The sequence below is a fragment of the Catharus ustulatus genome, chromosome 11 (assembly GCF_009819885.2).
Source record: "Catharus ustulatus isolate bCatUst1 chromosome 11, bCatUst1.pri.v2, whole genome shotgun sequence".
Taxonomy (NCBI): domain Eukaryota; kingdom Metazoa; phylum Chordata; class Aves; order Passeriformes; family Turdidae; genus Catharus; species Catharus ustulatus.
In genome coordinates, this window is record NC_046231.1 from 16317786 (window position 1) to 16333143 (window position 15358).

The following is a 15358-nucleotide window of genomic DNA, read 5'->3' on the forward strand; positions in this document are numbered from 1 at the left end:
ACCCACTTTTCAAGCCACCACCACTGTGGATTTTCCACAAGTAGGAGCCAGGATGGTTTTTGACTTGCATTACCCATGCAAGGGAGAACCTTACCTGCAGCCAGGTATAAAACCTCACTTTATGGCCTAATAAACAACTGTCCCATGTAAAGGGATAAATCCCAGCTCTGTCACCCACCTTGCTGCTGTGGGTGAACTGAAGCAGATGAGCTGCAAATCCTTTCCCCTTGTGAAGTGAAGAAACTGGGACCTGTACAGCAATTCCCCTCTTGCTGTGTGGAAACCCTTACCCAGAGCTCAGTACAAAGGCTCAACCAAATCCTTGTAGGTGTTCCCAAAGAGTCAGAAAATTATAAAATTGAATTATAAAATCCAATAATTAGCTGCAGAAGCTAATTGCTCAGACTCTGTTAAATAAAAAAAAAGAAAAGCAGCAAAATCTTTCATTATCTGTGTAGCACAGTGCTCTAAATATATGTTCAAATAAAGCATGTATGTTATTGAACACATTCCATACTGGACCTTTCAGATTATGCATAAATAATTAGATTTGTCTCTCTTTAGACAAATTATCAGTAAGGAAAGCTTTAAAAATATTTTCTTGTGAAATACAGTGCTATTCCTTTAAATAAAGGGCTTTGGCATTTCTGTGAGGCAGTTAGCTTAGCCTCATTAATACAGAATACATTCTATCAGCATTTAGTGAACTCTCAATGACCCTGGTGGAAAAGTAACTCCTTTAGCTTATACTTATGAAAAATATTATTTAAAAATGCTGTTGAAATGTAAGCATCATTTATAGTCAGTGTTAAACTGGAATGCTATTGCCAGCTCCATCAAGCATTTCACCAGAAATGGGGGGCACTCATCTTTTCTTAAGGATGTAGAGGAACTCTGAGAGATGGAAATGGGAGTTTCCCTAAACATCTCACTTGTCTCCTTCCATGTGCACTCATGCATTTCTCTTCTATTTGCTATTCTACCTTTCAGCAGAAATCTCTGAAAATTGGCCTATGTGGTAAGTTTGTTATTTCACCTGTTTCACAGAACAAGGAACGTGTGCTATGGACATGAGCACGTCCTGATGTGCCAGGACACAGCCTTGGAAGGTCACGGCTCCTCCCTTGGAGCAGGGCATCTTGGTCAGGAAGGATCTGGGGCAGGAAGCCCAGGGCTGTGTCTGCTCTTCCTGCTTTGTGGAGGAGGAAATTTTAATACTTCTGAGCCAACAAAAGACAGTAAATGACTTCTTTTGGTCATTCAGCCTGAGATCTTTGGACTACTGGACTCACATCTGCACTACCATCCACAGGATTATGTCTGCATGTAATATCCACTGAGTAGCACACAAGTTGTATGAGAATCTAAGCCCTTTGAAGAAGCAGTTTGAGGTCATTTTTGACATGGTGTGTAGCTATCCAGCACTACATGTGCCCAGCTAAGATCCCTGTGTTAGGATCTTTGTTACCTCAGGCTCCCTGTGAAGTGGACACACACACATGAAGGAACAAATGCATCTCCCCAGGGAATCCCTGGGAGTGCCTGTCTCTCCCAGCTGGATATGTAAGAGAGTTTAAATGCCTAACATAGGCTCCTAACTTAGACATTTCATTCAATCCAGGCCTTAGCCCAAGCTTTGGCAGTTGTGAACTGAGCTGAAGAAGCCCTTGCAAGCTCCTTCTTTGTGTAACACTCAGGAAAGACGTCTGGAAACAAGAGCTGAGCCCTCAGCCCACTGCACTGGTGCTCCTGTGGACCAGCCAACGAGGACTGTCTGAACCCTCTGTGTCAGAAGAAGGGGTTTTCCACATCTGGAACAAGGCCACCACTGGAAGCCCAATCTGGCCAGACCAGTTAGCAACATTTTTGAGATAAATAAAGCTGTGCATTTCTTGGGCCACTGGCTGATTATAATAGCTATGAAATTACCCAAGTTAGTTCACCACGTCAATAAAATTCATACGAAAATACCACCAGAATCTTGGCTAGCATATGGATAACTGTAACCCCAGCCAATGTGACAACCATTTAAGAGGACTAACCTCTGTCATACGGTTTTCATTTTATGTGTATGCTATACAAACACAACCACCACAAATATGCATTACAGGCTGCCTGGGACTCACTGCTGAGGTGAATTAGCACTGTAGTCTGACCTGTTGAAAAGCTTAACCTTTGACCTGCCAGGCAATGGTGGTTGCAATTTGCAAGCCATTCTTGTGTTGAGTGGCTGAAAACATACTTATTTACTTGTGCAAAGCCATAAATGAGATGGGTTGGGTGAGCTCAGCCTGCTTCCCACTCCATAGACCATGTCACAAAACACTACCACATGTTCAGCAAATTATTCAGCACGAGGACTGTGCTACTACATCGTGACCTTAATTCATTCCTCAGATAAAGAGTTTTTTCTAATCCGGAGTGAAGACAATTCAAAGTGACTTCCTTTCTAAGTAACTTCCTACTATGCTTCCAGGAAAAAATAAATTCAAAGAAATTGTGTAAAAATAAGTCATTTACCCTCATGAAAAATCTGTGTAATCTCGTATCTTGAGAGCTGAACTCCTCTGCACAACCACACTGCTGTAGCTGTCATCAGCAGCATGTTCCCTCTTGCTACCCACTGGAGACTGTCAACTCTGTAGGGTGAAGCAATAATTTCTCACTTTTCCATCTCATCTGAAAGGGCTGCCAGTGGTGCTGCTCAGGATTAACACTAGAGACAGCTGGGAGGTGGACACAAACGTCATTTCCTATCATGGGTTTTGCAAGGTTTATCACTTATCAGTTTTGTGAAAGATGCATCGTTTGGGGATGTGAAGCTCTCCCATGCCAGACCTGCTCTTGCCTATCAAATGAAGCCAAATCAGTAGATAACCCAGGTTTAGCAAACTGGATGTTTTGTAATGGAGATAGCTGGATAATAACCATTTCTAGATCAAAGTCAGTGACTAGGCGTTGCTCTTGGCTGTTGGCTTTTCTGTCTGACTGTATAACCACAGGTAGGCTTGAGTTGCAAAATTCAGATTAGGATGCAAACTCCATAATTTGAGAAGTATTTAGTTGCAGAGAGTTGGAATGGTTCATGGAGAAGTGAGGCAGGAATCAGGATACTCAGAACCAAGTCTATATTTGAATTATGGCCAGCCTGACCACGCATTGCACTCCTGGTCCATCTTCAATCCCAGTGCACAAGCCACTGCACCCCAGAGAAGTTTTTTGATCAACCTAAAGTCACTTTTGGGGGTTTATTCCCCCCTTCCTTTCCCTGTATGCACACCTACAAGTTTGCACAAGCAAAAAGGCATACATATTACAGCATACTTTCATTAAAGCAGATATTCTGATTTTTGCTTTCCATTTAGGTCTTGTTTGATTCTTCTCTGTTGTTTCACATCCTACAACAATAAAAGAAAACAAAAGACTTATGCCATATATTTATAATGCTTCAGTAAAGACACAGACAAAAAGCATTATTTTTCTCTTGCTTTAGGAGCTTACATTATCCGTAAAAAGCTCAAAAGCCCCAAATGAGCCACGAAGGTTTGGGGAGGGAACAACAGACTATATATATTGCTGGTCTTCACTGCTGTCATATACAAACCATAGGCAGCTGCAGCCCTACAAGTTTTAGGTTAAAATGGAACACAAACCCTGGAGTATATCAAAGAATGTGGAAGATGACACAACAAGCACCTGGGAGAGCAGACAATGGAGCAGAACGTGGATGTACAGGCTTGGCTTGCTACAGCTGCCGGCAAACTGAAGCTTCCACAGCCCACGCTGGTACTGAGATGCCTCTGTCGTTTTTTTTCCTGAATTGTGGTAAACAATAATAGTTGTAGCAATAATAATAATGACACTAATAAAAATACCCTACCATCCCAGACTGTGTGACAATCTCCTTTCTGGATACTTTTGATTAGTACAAGACTTGCTTTTAGAACAAATTTAAATGAAAAGTGTTGGGTCTAAAACTGCACCTTGCTGAAAAACTAATCTTGGGTGGAATCCATGTCACATTCTTCCCCTATATTTCAAAGTTAGTTTCCATGGTGCATATCAGCATTTGAAACAATATTGCTGTTAATGATAGGGTCAGATTTATTCATTATGAATAAGGAAGCAGATTTCCTTCGAAGAGAGGAACCAGTATTCCCCACTGGTTGAGTGTCAGCTATGATAGCTCTGCAGTCAGAGCCTGGCAATAATTACACCTTGGGTTTTGTGGTCATTTTGGATTGGTGTGAACATGATAAATGACACGTTTTAATTTGAACTATTGCTCAGCAGGCCTGTTCAGGTTGGCAATAATTCACTTGAGCAGGCAATAAACCTGAACAGGTAATAGCCCACACTTTGAAGTATGCCAGCAAACTCTTTAGCAACAAAATAAATATGTACATGAGCTTCCGCCATAAATTGTCTTTGGTGAGGCAGACCCAGGAAGAGTTTCAGAGCTGGCTTTTCAGGTACTCATGAGGAGCAGAATGAATCAGTGGGCAGCTCCTACTGCTGCATTAATTCTTTGAAGCTGGACTAACAAACTGGTCCAACATCCACTGAGGGCAGCAGGAGCCCTCTGCTCAGTGAAGGAAGGGTGACTAAGCTGGGAGGGCAGTTTGGTCCTTTTACTAATGTAGGTAAATTGCCTTCCCATGAACCACAGACTCATAAATGAGCTTTTTCCTATGCAGCAGAGCATCCATGTGCAGAGTAGCTTTGCTACTGCTTGGAAGAGATACAGGAAAGTCCAAACAGCTCTGATTCTCAAAGCTCAGGAAATCTAATAGCAAAACTTTGTTTGCCCAGTTTTCTTCACAGCATTCCTTTAACCACTTTTGAACAAGGAGGTTTGTCACACATTGTTTTACTTTATATTACAAATATAATATTTCAAACCTTTGGGCAAACATGTATTGCTTTATTTACCTAAACCAACATGTTTTGTCCAAATTCCTTCAGACTTGCTGGTAACATTTCCAGCAATTACTGTCTGATTCTATTGTAAAGAAAAGCAGAGATGCCTTAGTTATCTTTTCTCTTTTGGCTGTCAGTTGGTCTTATTTTTATTATAGGTCCCATTCTATTGTCTTATCACTGATTACCCAATGCATGTTAACTTGTGATAGGAGGGGAAAAATAATTCCGAGTAATATGACTCTAGTCAACTTGTTTAAGGTTTGTGTATGTGAAACTCTTGTGCTTTCTGCTTTATAAAAAAGCAAGGGAAAGAGTTTCAAAGTCAGAAGGAAAAACAGCAACAGATTGAATGGAAAGAGGCAGTTTATCATCAACTGATGACGGCTGAGACCAGATTGTTCAGCTGCCCAACCATGCTTTCCCAGCAGAGACCCAGGGCAGAGCCAATCTGAGATGCTTCAGTCCCTGGGGCAGTGCTTGGTGCAGGATGATCCCCCACCTGTTCACACAAATATCTCTGTCAAACCATACTGGAGCACAGGGCAGAAGGTAACATCAGTCTCTGGCTGCTGGAGGAGTCTTTCTGTGGCAATTCTCTATGCAGGGCAAATCTCTGTTTCCTCAGTGAAGACCATTTACCTTTAGAAACAGAAAATTAATTTCTGAGCTGGGTGTCGAATCCAGATTTGCATTCTTTCCTCGCCTGAAGTTGCCTAGCTCTGTCATTCTGGTTTGATCCATCCCAGGAACAAGATGCAGCAGCTTCTTTCAGATGCAAACCTGGATCTGAAAGCCTTCCTTTCCCCTTCCCACACCATCTGGGAGATGGGATTTTCCATCTTTTGTTGAAATAGTTACTTACAAAAGGAGGAAAGGGTTGAGGGCAGTTCACCACGTTTATTTCACTTGGTATGTGTTTGCCCTTGCTTTAACACACGCTGTTTTCATGCCAAATTACAGTTCTATTTGTTCCCCCACCCCCATTTTTTGTGTAGCTTATGTAGAACATCTGGTTTTAAAAGTGTCGCAATTTCTAAACATATTCTAATGCTCTTGGGATCAGAATATCAACAACTGTCTATTGCGGTAAACCGCATGTCTGGAAAACATTCCTGCAAACTGAGTTCTTAAATAAACATAAAGCATCTATAACACATAATGCAAAGCAACATTCACTCGTAAACTCAATATTTAGACCAGATGAGGTGCAAAATATGTTTTCTCTGGACTGAGACACCGTGATTTACAATAACATTGACGGGCTTTTCACTGTGTACAAGAGAGGGCAGAGGTGTGGCACGCAGATCGGAGCCTTTCCCCAAGCTCTCATTCTGCACTTAGGTCCCATCCCCTGAGATTTTCTTGCCCCAGGTGCAGAGGGGAGAGCAGGAGTACATCCCCTGAAAAAATTCTGCTGTTGTTAGAAAGTGGAAATTTAAAAAGAAACTGTAAATTGCTGACAGATCAGACGTGCCTGTATCTGATAAGCCTGGCCATCTTGTGCAATATCTGCATCCGTGCTAATTATCTTCATACATGTGTCTGAAATCCAGAGGCAAGTCAGAGATAGTGTAAAGATTAAATAAACTGCATAATACTGTGAAAAGAAAATTGAAGTAAATTGGTCTGAGGGGGAAGATTTGTTATTTTCTATTATTATTATTATTATTATTATTATTATTATTATTATTATTATTATTATTTATAGGGTGCGGAAAGTAGAACCATAAGCAACTTTATAGAGTCATACTTCAAGAAAAAAAAATGGTTTCACTTTGAAAATCCCCTCCAAGCTGATTTCAGAAGCATTTGCTCTACTCTTAATAGCACCAAAGCAAATAATCACTTCAAATCACTTTTTAGGAGTATAGGTGGCCGATGAAGTTAGTTGACAGGAAATGGAAAAGCTGAAAACTCATTAAACTGTTGCTAAATGCTATGAATATATTTTGATTATTCTTCCAGACTACTATTTCTTAAAAACTTTACCTTCTTCCTCCAAAATAGAGCACCAAATACTTTCTTCCAATTAATTCTTTAAGAAGTTCCACTCTAAATTTAATGCAAAGGTGCTTTATAAGGAGAAAATATGAATATATAGGCTTAGGTGATGCAATTACATTTGAAGGTTACCAAAAATTCTAATGAATCCACCTCCTGTGGCATCTTAAAGTTAAGGTATATCAAAGGAAAATTGAAAAATTAAGCCAAGCGTTATCATTTCACTCCCTAATATTAAAAAGGGTTGGATTTTTTACTTTTTTTTTTTTTTTTTGTGATTAACATCTGGAGTTATGCAAGGTAAGATAAGGGTGTTAGAACATCTCACTTCCCTGTATGAAGATCATCTCCTCTCTTTAACTGTATGGAAATGAGGGCCTCCACCCAAATATCCCATTAAGACATCTTGGCCCAATACTTGCACATTTCAGGATGGGAACACCTCCTGTGCATGTTCACCACTGGAAATAGGCAGCTGGACCTGAGTGATTACTGCAGAACAGATCCTGCTTGCTTTGAAGACTGAAGACCTTTTTTGAGCTTGGTGGATTTTTAGGTCTCACAAGGAAAAATGTTTTGGTTCCATTCCTCTGCCCCTGCCTGCTGTAAGAAATTCTGAGTTTTGCATTGCAATTGTGTGTTACTGGGCTGACCTGGTGTAGCTGAAGCTCTAACAAATGACCTCCAAAAAGCTGAGCCATTTTCACTTTACTGGAAGCAAGCAGCATTTTAACAAATCAGAGTGAAAAGGGCTGAGCATTCAGCCAAACTGTATCAAGCCTGAAACAACCGTGCTGTAATGCAAAACAGATTTGTGCCAGGCTGCATGGACTCCTCAGTCATGGCACTCCCTTGGGATTCCCCAGTGGATCATGGTTTGGGGCATCCAAGCAGCTCAGCCTTGTGCATCTGTGGATGACACCGCAGGAGCCACGTGCCGAGCATTGACAATTACCTGGTGTCATTCCCACAAAACAACTGCTTTTTGCCAGGTCTAATCACTCCACTATGCACCTCACCTCCTTGAATGAGAGGTCCTCATTCAAGCATGTAGTTTATTCCAAAACACATGCTGCATTCATTAGAGCTGAATATTAACGAACACCTTGAATTCTTGGAGCGTTATTAGTATCAGGTCTCTTGGCTGCTGCTAGGACAGAATGCCTCATGGGAAGCTTGATGCCCAGCCAGGACTCGGATTACAAAGCATACACATCTTTCTTTCAATATATTGAAGAAGTCATTCAACTTTACAGATCATCCAAGTAATTCCTAAACATGTGTGTTTTTCCAAAATGTTAACTCTGGGCTTGCAAAGACTCTGGAAAACTCTGGTTTTCCTTTTTCAGAAACTGGAAAACAGAGATTATCCCATTGAACATTTTAAAGCCATTAGTTTTTTCTTAAATTATTTTTCCCAGGCTTTTAGCAGTTTTGATAAAATCCCGTGAGAAAATATAAAGAATAAGATCTCATGAGGACAGTTTAAAGCTCTGATTTTTCTGTGTCTTCCTGCTTAGGGCACATTTTAGGTAATGACTAATGTCCTGAAACCAACTCAGAACTAGTAGCATTTTCCAGGAATCTGAACCATACGTTTGCATGACCTCCACCACATGAATACTTGAAAACTTTTCAAATTGTTGTGCCTTGAAGTATAACTTTCCTGTGGAGTACAATTTTTTTTTTTTCCAAATTTATAAAGGTTGTCAAAGAGTCAGTCACAAGGGGTAAATAAAGTCACAGAGGAAATCTTAGGTTGTGTGGAACACCTGAGTACCAGTTCTGCATCCTGCCTCTCAAACTGCCCATGTTCTACATGTAAAATTGTGCTCTGCAAGTAATGTGTAGAGCAAGGAGATATTCTCAGTATCAACACATTTCTTAAAGCTGCATCCAAGCTAATATCACATTTCTTCAAAGTATTATGTCTTCAGCATCCTCTGTCCAGTAAGATGGAAATAAATATTTGTGTTATTACTCCTAAGGTATAATATTTATTATTTATTCTAAAGGGTCATGGGCATAGATTTCTCACACAACTTGGGACGAGTGTTCTCCCCAGTTTCTCTTCTGTCCTGCTGTAGTTCATTCCCCTGACCCCAAGGACTGTCTTGCAGCCTCTGCAAAGACTCCCAGCAGTGCTGCCTCTGGGCTAGCTGTGAACCTCTGAGGAGAGGATGGAGAGCACCCAAAGGAGACACCCTGCTCTGTCCCTAGAGCAAGGACAGCACTTTTGAGGGGTTCAGATGTTTGCAGTTATGCAAATTCTGCAGGGGAAAGTCTCTTATCCAATTTCCCAGTGTCACTTCAGTTTGCACTGATGCAAAGGGAGCCATTTCACAAACTACAACACATAAAATCTGGCTAGGATCAGTCCAGCTCTGCTATTTAGCTGAAATATGCCTTGAGATATAAGTGAGCAGAGGAGCTGCTTCTTTAAAGAAACCAACCCATGGATTTTGGATAGGATTAGGCACAAATATCCTCCTGCTTTTATAAATATTGACAAAAGGAAACAGGAAGATAGGTCTGTCCATAAAGAGGAGGTCTATTAACCATAATGCTGCTCTATTCGAGTGATAGTTTTATCTTTGTATTAAAACAAAAAGGGTAAGGCTAGATATTACTTTTTTATACTGATAGTTCCAACCCTCATAAAATATTAGTATCTGTATCAGCTATAAAAATTAACAGCTCCAGATCCTTCAGTGTTGTGGTCCTCAATTTTATTTTATCACCAGCTTCCCAGTTGTCTCTGTGTGTACGTGTGGGTGTGCACACACATCCCTTCCCTTTAAGCTGCTGCTGAATAGGCTGATAATTGCTCAGCAAGGCTGTATGGTTGGGTTTGCAAGTGGCACTCCTGATTCCTTTACATCAGAGGTCACTATTGTACAGTGAGATCCTGATAGGAGATAGTGATAACATGATGGGAAAATTAAAAAAGCCCAACAAAAAAACTAGAAGAAAATTCTGGTGTTGTCAGCAGGGATTGTTCTCCAGCTAAATAACTTTCTAGGTACAAAACTCAAAAATTCTGTCAGGCATCTCAGTCCAAAACTGCCCTTTAAAAGCATTTGGGAGCCAATGTAAACACTAAACTCAGTATGATGTTTGTATTCACTTACCCAATCTAACTTTTATTAACAATTAATCCATCAAATTTCAATGCCTATAAAATCCTCTGAGTCACAAGCCCCTCTGGAAGCCTGTATCTTGAAAACAAAAATTGCAATTACTGGCATTATTTTTTGATGCAGAATCAAATTTAAATGGGGTTTTACAAACTGGAGAATTATCTGCATTTCTACTGTCTAAAGGCATCAGATTCCCTTAAAACTCATATACAGGGTAAATACATAGAAACTACAGGAGGCAGCCAGTACATATGGAATGGATAAAGGCCACATAGTTTATTGAACCTTGTGGCCTGCTGATGTAACAAAATAAGCTTTGCAATGAGCAGTCAGATCTTAACATCAGGCCGCTCCTTCGCTCGTGTGTAATGGATGATAGCTCTCAGAGGGCCAGATTTGGATCCCCATATTTATCAGGAGTCTTACTTCAGGCTCTGGCCCTCAGTACACTGAATGAGGGATTTAGAAACGTTCATTCGTAATATTTTCTCTTCTCTGAGCAAAGTGTGTTGAGAGGCAGCTGGAAGGTTTCATGTTCCAGCAGCTGAGGGGAAAGAAATCCTGAGACCAGGTATATGAAATCTTTCCAGCACTGATGAGTCCTCCTCTTCCAAAGAGATAAACAGTTCTTTGTCAGGGTAAAAGCAATTTGGACTGAACTGTCTCATCATTGCAATAACCCCTTGCTGAAATTTTAAACCAACTAGAGGAGCTAAAAAAGCAAACACTGTGTGCCATTGCCTTTACGTGCCAGCAGCAAGGCCTCCACCACTCCTGAGAGATACCAAATTCTGTTTCTTGATTTTTTTTTTTTTTTTCTTTCCTTAAACTCATCCTTCCCAGCATTCAAAGTCTTGCCATTCTGGGATCATTAGCAATGAATCCAGTCCATCAGAGTCTGGTGTAAGCATAAGGGAGGAAATACTCTCACACCTTAAATCTGGTGTAAATGGAAATATCCCAAACACTGATATAGACCCCAGCAAGGGCTTGAGGAAAAGTCTAAAGGTATCTCAAGAAGTGACAGAGCTGCCCCTGTGTGTTTGGGGACCATCAGCCTCTGCAGATGGAGAGAATTCAGTCTCTGAGGGTACAGTCCCAATGCTTGTGCCCCCAGGAGCCCTCCTGTGTATCTGTATAGAGATGCTCCTTAATCCAAACTGTGGCTGTGAGTTTGGGCTCATAAACTGCTTCTTTGCAGGTAGCACATCTATTAAAACACAAGCTTTTTTGCTAGGGGAGATCTCTTCTGACTGCAGACTTTGGAGTTGTGAGAAGACTGGGTGACTATTTACTCTTCTGCATTCCCAGCAGCTCTCCCTGAATGCTTTCCTTTCTCTGCCTAATCCAACACTTCTGTTGGGAATTAACTCCAAACCCCAGTTCTTGGGAAAGCTTAGGCTGAGAGGAACCTCTGAATAAATATGATTTCATTACAGCATCTCAGAGGTGTATCCCATATTCTCCCCCAAGGAGGCACCTACTTCATCCCAGACACTCCAAAAGTGCAGGTTAATCTCATTCTTGCTATGCAAATCCTTTTACCAACGTGTATTCAGTAAATATCCATTTTCTCTTCAGCGAAAAACAGCCATATTCCCAACCTGTTCCTGCTCTCACAGTGCACTTCTGGTTCACCAGGACACAGTCAAACATCCATACTACCCAGTGAAACAATATGACCAAGCCATAGGACAAATTAAAACCTAGATACACATGAATTCATTCATGATATAGCAGATATCTACAAAGAGCCCCTTTTAATGTCCTATTTTCAGAAAAATGCAGGGAATGATAAATACATTCCAAGATTCTGCACAAACTGAAAGCTCTGAAAAACTTACAAATACTACAAATGACGTGGAGGGCTCTTGTGCAGATAACAGGAGGAGAGAAGGGACAGCTGCTCACCGGCTGTGGCCTGAGGTAAGCACTGCTGAATGAAAGGGAATCCCAGCCCTGGCAGCCAAGGAAATGCAGTGACTCAAACGAGCCCCAGTGCAGCTCAGAGCCAGGCAGGTCAGTGTCGAGGCCAGATGAGAAAGAAGGGGGGTCATGGTCACCAGTGGCATAAGCAGATAAAAAGATCCAACAGCAGCAGGGAGACGTGCCCCCACTGAGCAAACAGGGGAAGGTCACACAGCTCTCCTGCAGCTCACAGCAAAGCTGCCTCTGTGCCCTAGACCAGCACAAAAACCACTGAAGTCCTGTTGAAAAGGTTATTGCCTGGTGGTACTCTCCAAATTACCTCCAAAGTGTCCATTCTATCATGATAAACAGAGAAAATAATTTGATCTTTCACCTACAAAGACAAAACAGAAGCAAACATTCACAGCACAATAATGTGTTGATTCACAAATAATAGAAACTAGAAACTTGAGCTCATTTTCCACCTCCTTAATATTTTCTGCATTGTGTGGGTAGCAGTCAAGAGCCAATTGTTCCTAAGGTCACTGTATCTGTTTTGGTTTAAGAGATGAGACTTTAACACTTCAAGATCAACTATTATATATATATTTTATCCAATAGCATATGACATATGGAAATGTCTCCCTAGGAACTGTTGAGATACACAAACAGAACAATCATAAAGCTTTCATAAGAGCTTGTGGTCTAACCACGGGGAGCACTGGTTCAGTCCTCATTACCTTTCATCTTCCAAAGGTTAATACCCTTCATTCCATTTTGCTCATTATGCTGTGGACCTCAGACAAAAGCCTGAAAGCAAAGGTCCTTTGTGATTCTTACTCCTAGAAAGTAATTTTCCACGGGCAGATCTCAGCATAGTTCTTCACATGAGAGAAATGAAAATTTATCCTCAAGGAACAGTTCTGTAAGAGAATGCTCAACACTTGAAGTCATACAATTATATATTTTAGCTTAAAAATATCTAAATCTCCATACAATAGTTCTTACACTTTAAAACGAGGTTATATATTCACCATAGAGCCCTGTGGTGACACACTCCCTATTAAGCCCTCGTTCTATATCCTGTTCTCTATTTCCATGGTTCTCTCCAATTTGCATTTCAGTGATGCACTCTGGGATTCTCTAGATGAGGCACACTACTGAAATGTTAAAATAGTTTCATAGTCTTTATTGAGTACATTTTTACCATTAAAGGACTGGAATTATGTGAGAAGTTTTCAGCCTAGCACACAAGAAAACAATTATTTAGATAAAGGAGATCTGCACAGCTTATTTATTTCTTGTTCTTCAACCTATTACATGACATCATTGTAATATAAAATAACTTTGTAATTATGATGCTTTTACTGATAATTCTTTGTTGTACACCACTGGATTTTCCTTATCTGAGCCCAGAGATCTTTTTACAGATTTTGTACTCACACCTTAATGAAGTCCCACGAAAAGCCTTTCAACCTTCCCAACCCTTTGCTTTGCTTTGGTGTGCTCAGGACAGCATTTTCTGTAGTTTCCACATTTTAAGCTTTAATCTTTGCCTAGAGGGCAGCAAAACAGCATCTCCCAAGGACTCTGATACCTAAATTTCCTTCCTTTTTTTATCGAAGGACCACAACCCCTTCTTCAGAGTTTCTAACACTGTGCTGGAAGGTACAGCCAAAACTCAGCCAATCCTGGCCAGTGTGGCTTGGCACGGGCCTGGCGTGGCCAGCCCTGTCTGTCTCCCCACTGACCCAACAAACCAAGCTGGGACCTGCCAGGAAAGAGCCTCCAGTAGCCATCCCCAAAGGGTTTTTTTGTCAAACCTGCTGCCAGCGACCCACCAGCTATGAGGTAGTGTCTCTGGCTGCTGGGCTCCAGATTGCAGGACTGGCTCAATTATTTAATGATGGGGGAGACGTTACTGCTGAGCCTGGGACTTGCAGCTCTCGTTTCTAAGTGCAGGCTGTGAGGAAATGCTGGAAGCACGACAAGGGCACAACTGCTCAGTTGCAAAACTGAGACGTCGGGAAGATTTTCTCCCGGTGAAGGTGAGGCTGAGACGTGGCTCCATGGAGCAAAAGTCACCTGGCTCGTGGAATGAGAACATTGAGGCAAGCAGTGCCTGGCTGTTCTTTGCATTTTAACAACAAAAAAAACCAACATGAATTCAAAACCAGACAATATCCAGAAGTATCTGTCCAAATCTCTCAAATCTCTAAGGAAAGACGTGCCCAGTGGGACTTACCCCTCCATTACCCCCCAAAGGATTTGAATTCCACAAGAAAATGCACTTGAAGCAGCAGTGAAGTATTTCCTAGATTAGAGCAGATAACGCTGAAGTTGAAAACACTGGAGTCAATGGGAGCAGGAATGCCCTCAGCAAAGAAAAACATCTGAATAACTGAGCAGCAAGGCTAATAAATCTGGGCTCTCCTGGCTTTGTGTGTCTTGACTGGCCCCTCTGATGCCTCATGAAGGCTCCTGCTCTAGATTCAACCATTGGGAAAGGCATAACTTGAATATTTCTCCTCTACCTTGCTGCCTATATTCACAAGCCAGTATAGGCACATTTTTCCCCTTCTTTTGTCTTCTGTTAAAATTGACCAAAAGGATTAAAAGTTATCCAGGGAAGATAAAAATGGACAGAAACAGATTAAGATAATAGTCTCTTCCCTCTAGAAAATGAGAAAATGTGCCAGAAAAGAAAAAGTAATTACAATTCAAGTTAGCTATTTGGAGATATGAGGGCAGAACTCATGCAGGAGTGTCATCCCCTCAGTATTTGGAATTACTTAATCTTGCTGGGAGACAGCAACAAAAAAAATAATAATAAAGGCTTGCAGCTAGGGTCAGTCCCTAGTAGAAACTTGCAAATGTTTTCAAGTGTTTTCGAGGGATAATCCCTGCTCACAGCCAAAACAGATCAGACTTTATATATGGCACTGCCTCTGTCATATTTCCTGTGCCCAGGTCTGGCTATGGTGAGCCACAAACCATTTTGCTTTTCTTTGTGGATGCCTGAACCTTCTCAAAAAGCACCAAAAACTTTTAGGAACCTCAACCAAAATTTAGTTGAATGTGAAATTTGCCTGAACTGGTTTGTCTGTGTTCTCTGCTATAAGTTCACAATACTCTAAATTCACACCACCCTCATACCCACACTCACAGGTTGCTCTGAATAAAACACAACCTTCCCTTTTCTCTCTGGTGAAAATGGAGAAGCAAAGCAACATGGCTTGTACAAAGCATTTTATATGCAAGAGAGATTAGAACATTAGTGGTGCAATAAAGTAAATAAGATGGCAATTGACCTGAGACTTGTGGGGTTTACCCCAATTTTTTGTTTATAGTTGAAGGTCGTAAGCTATACAAACCTCTATTGATCA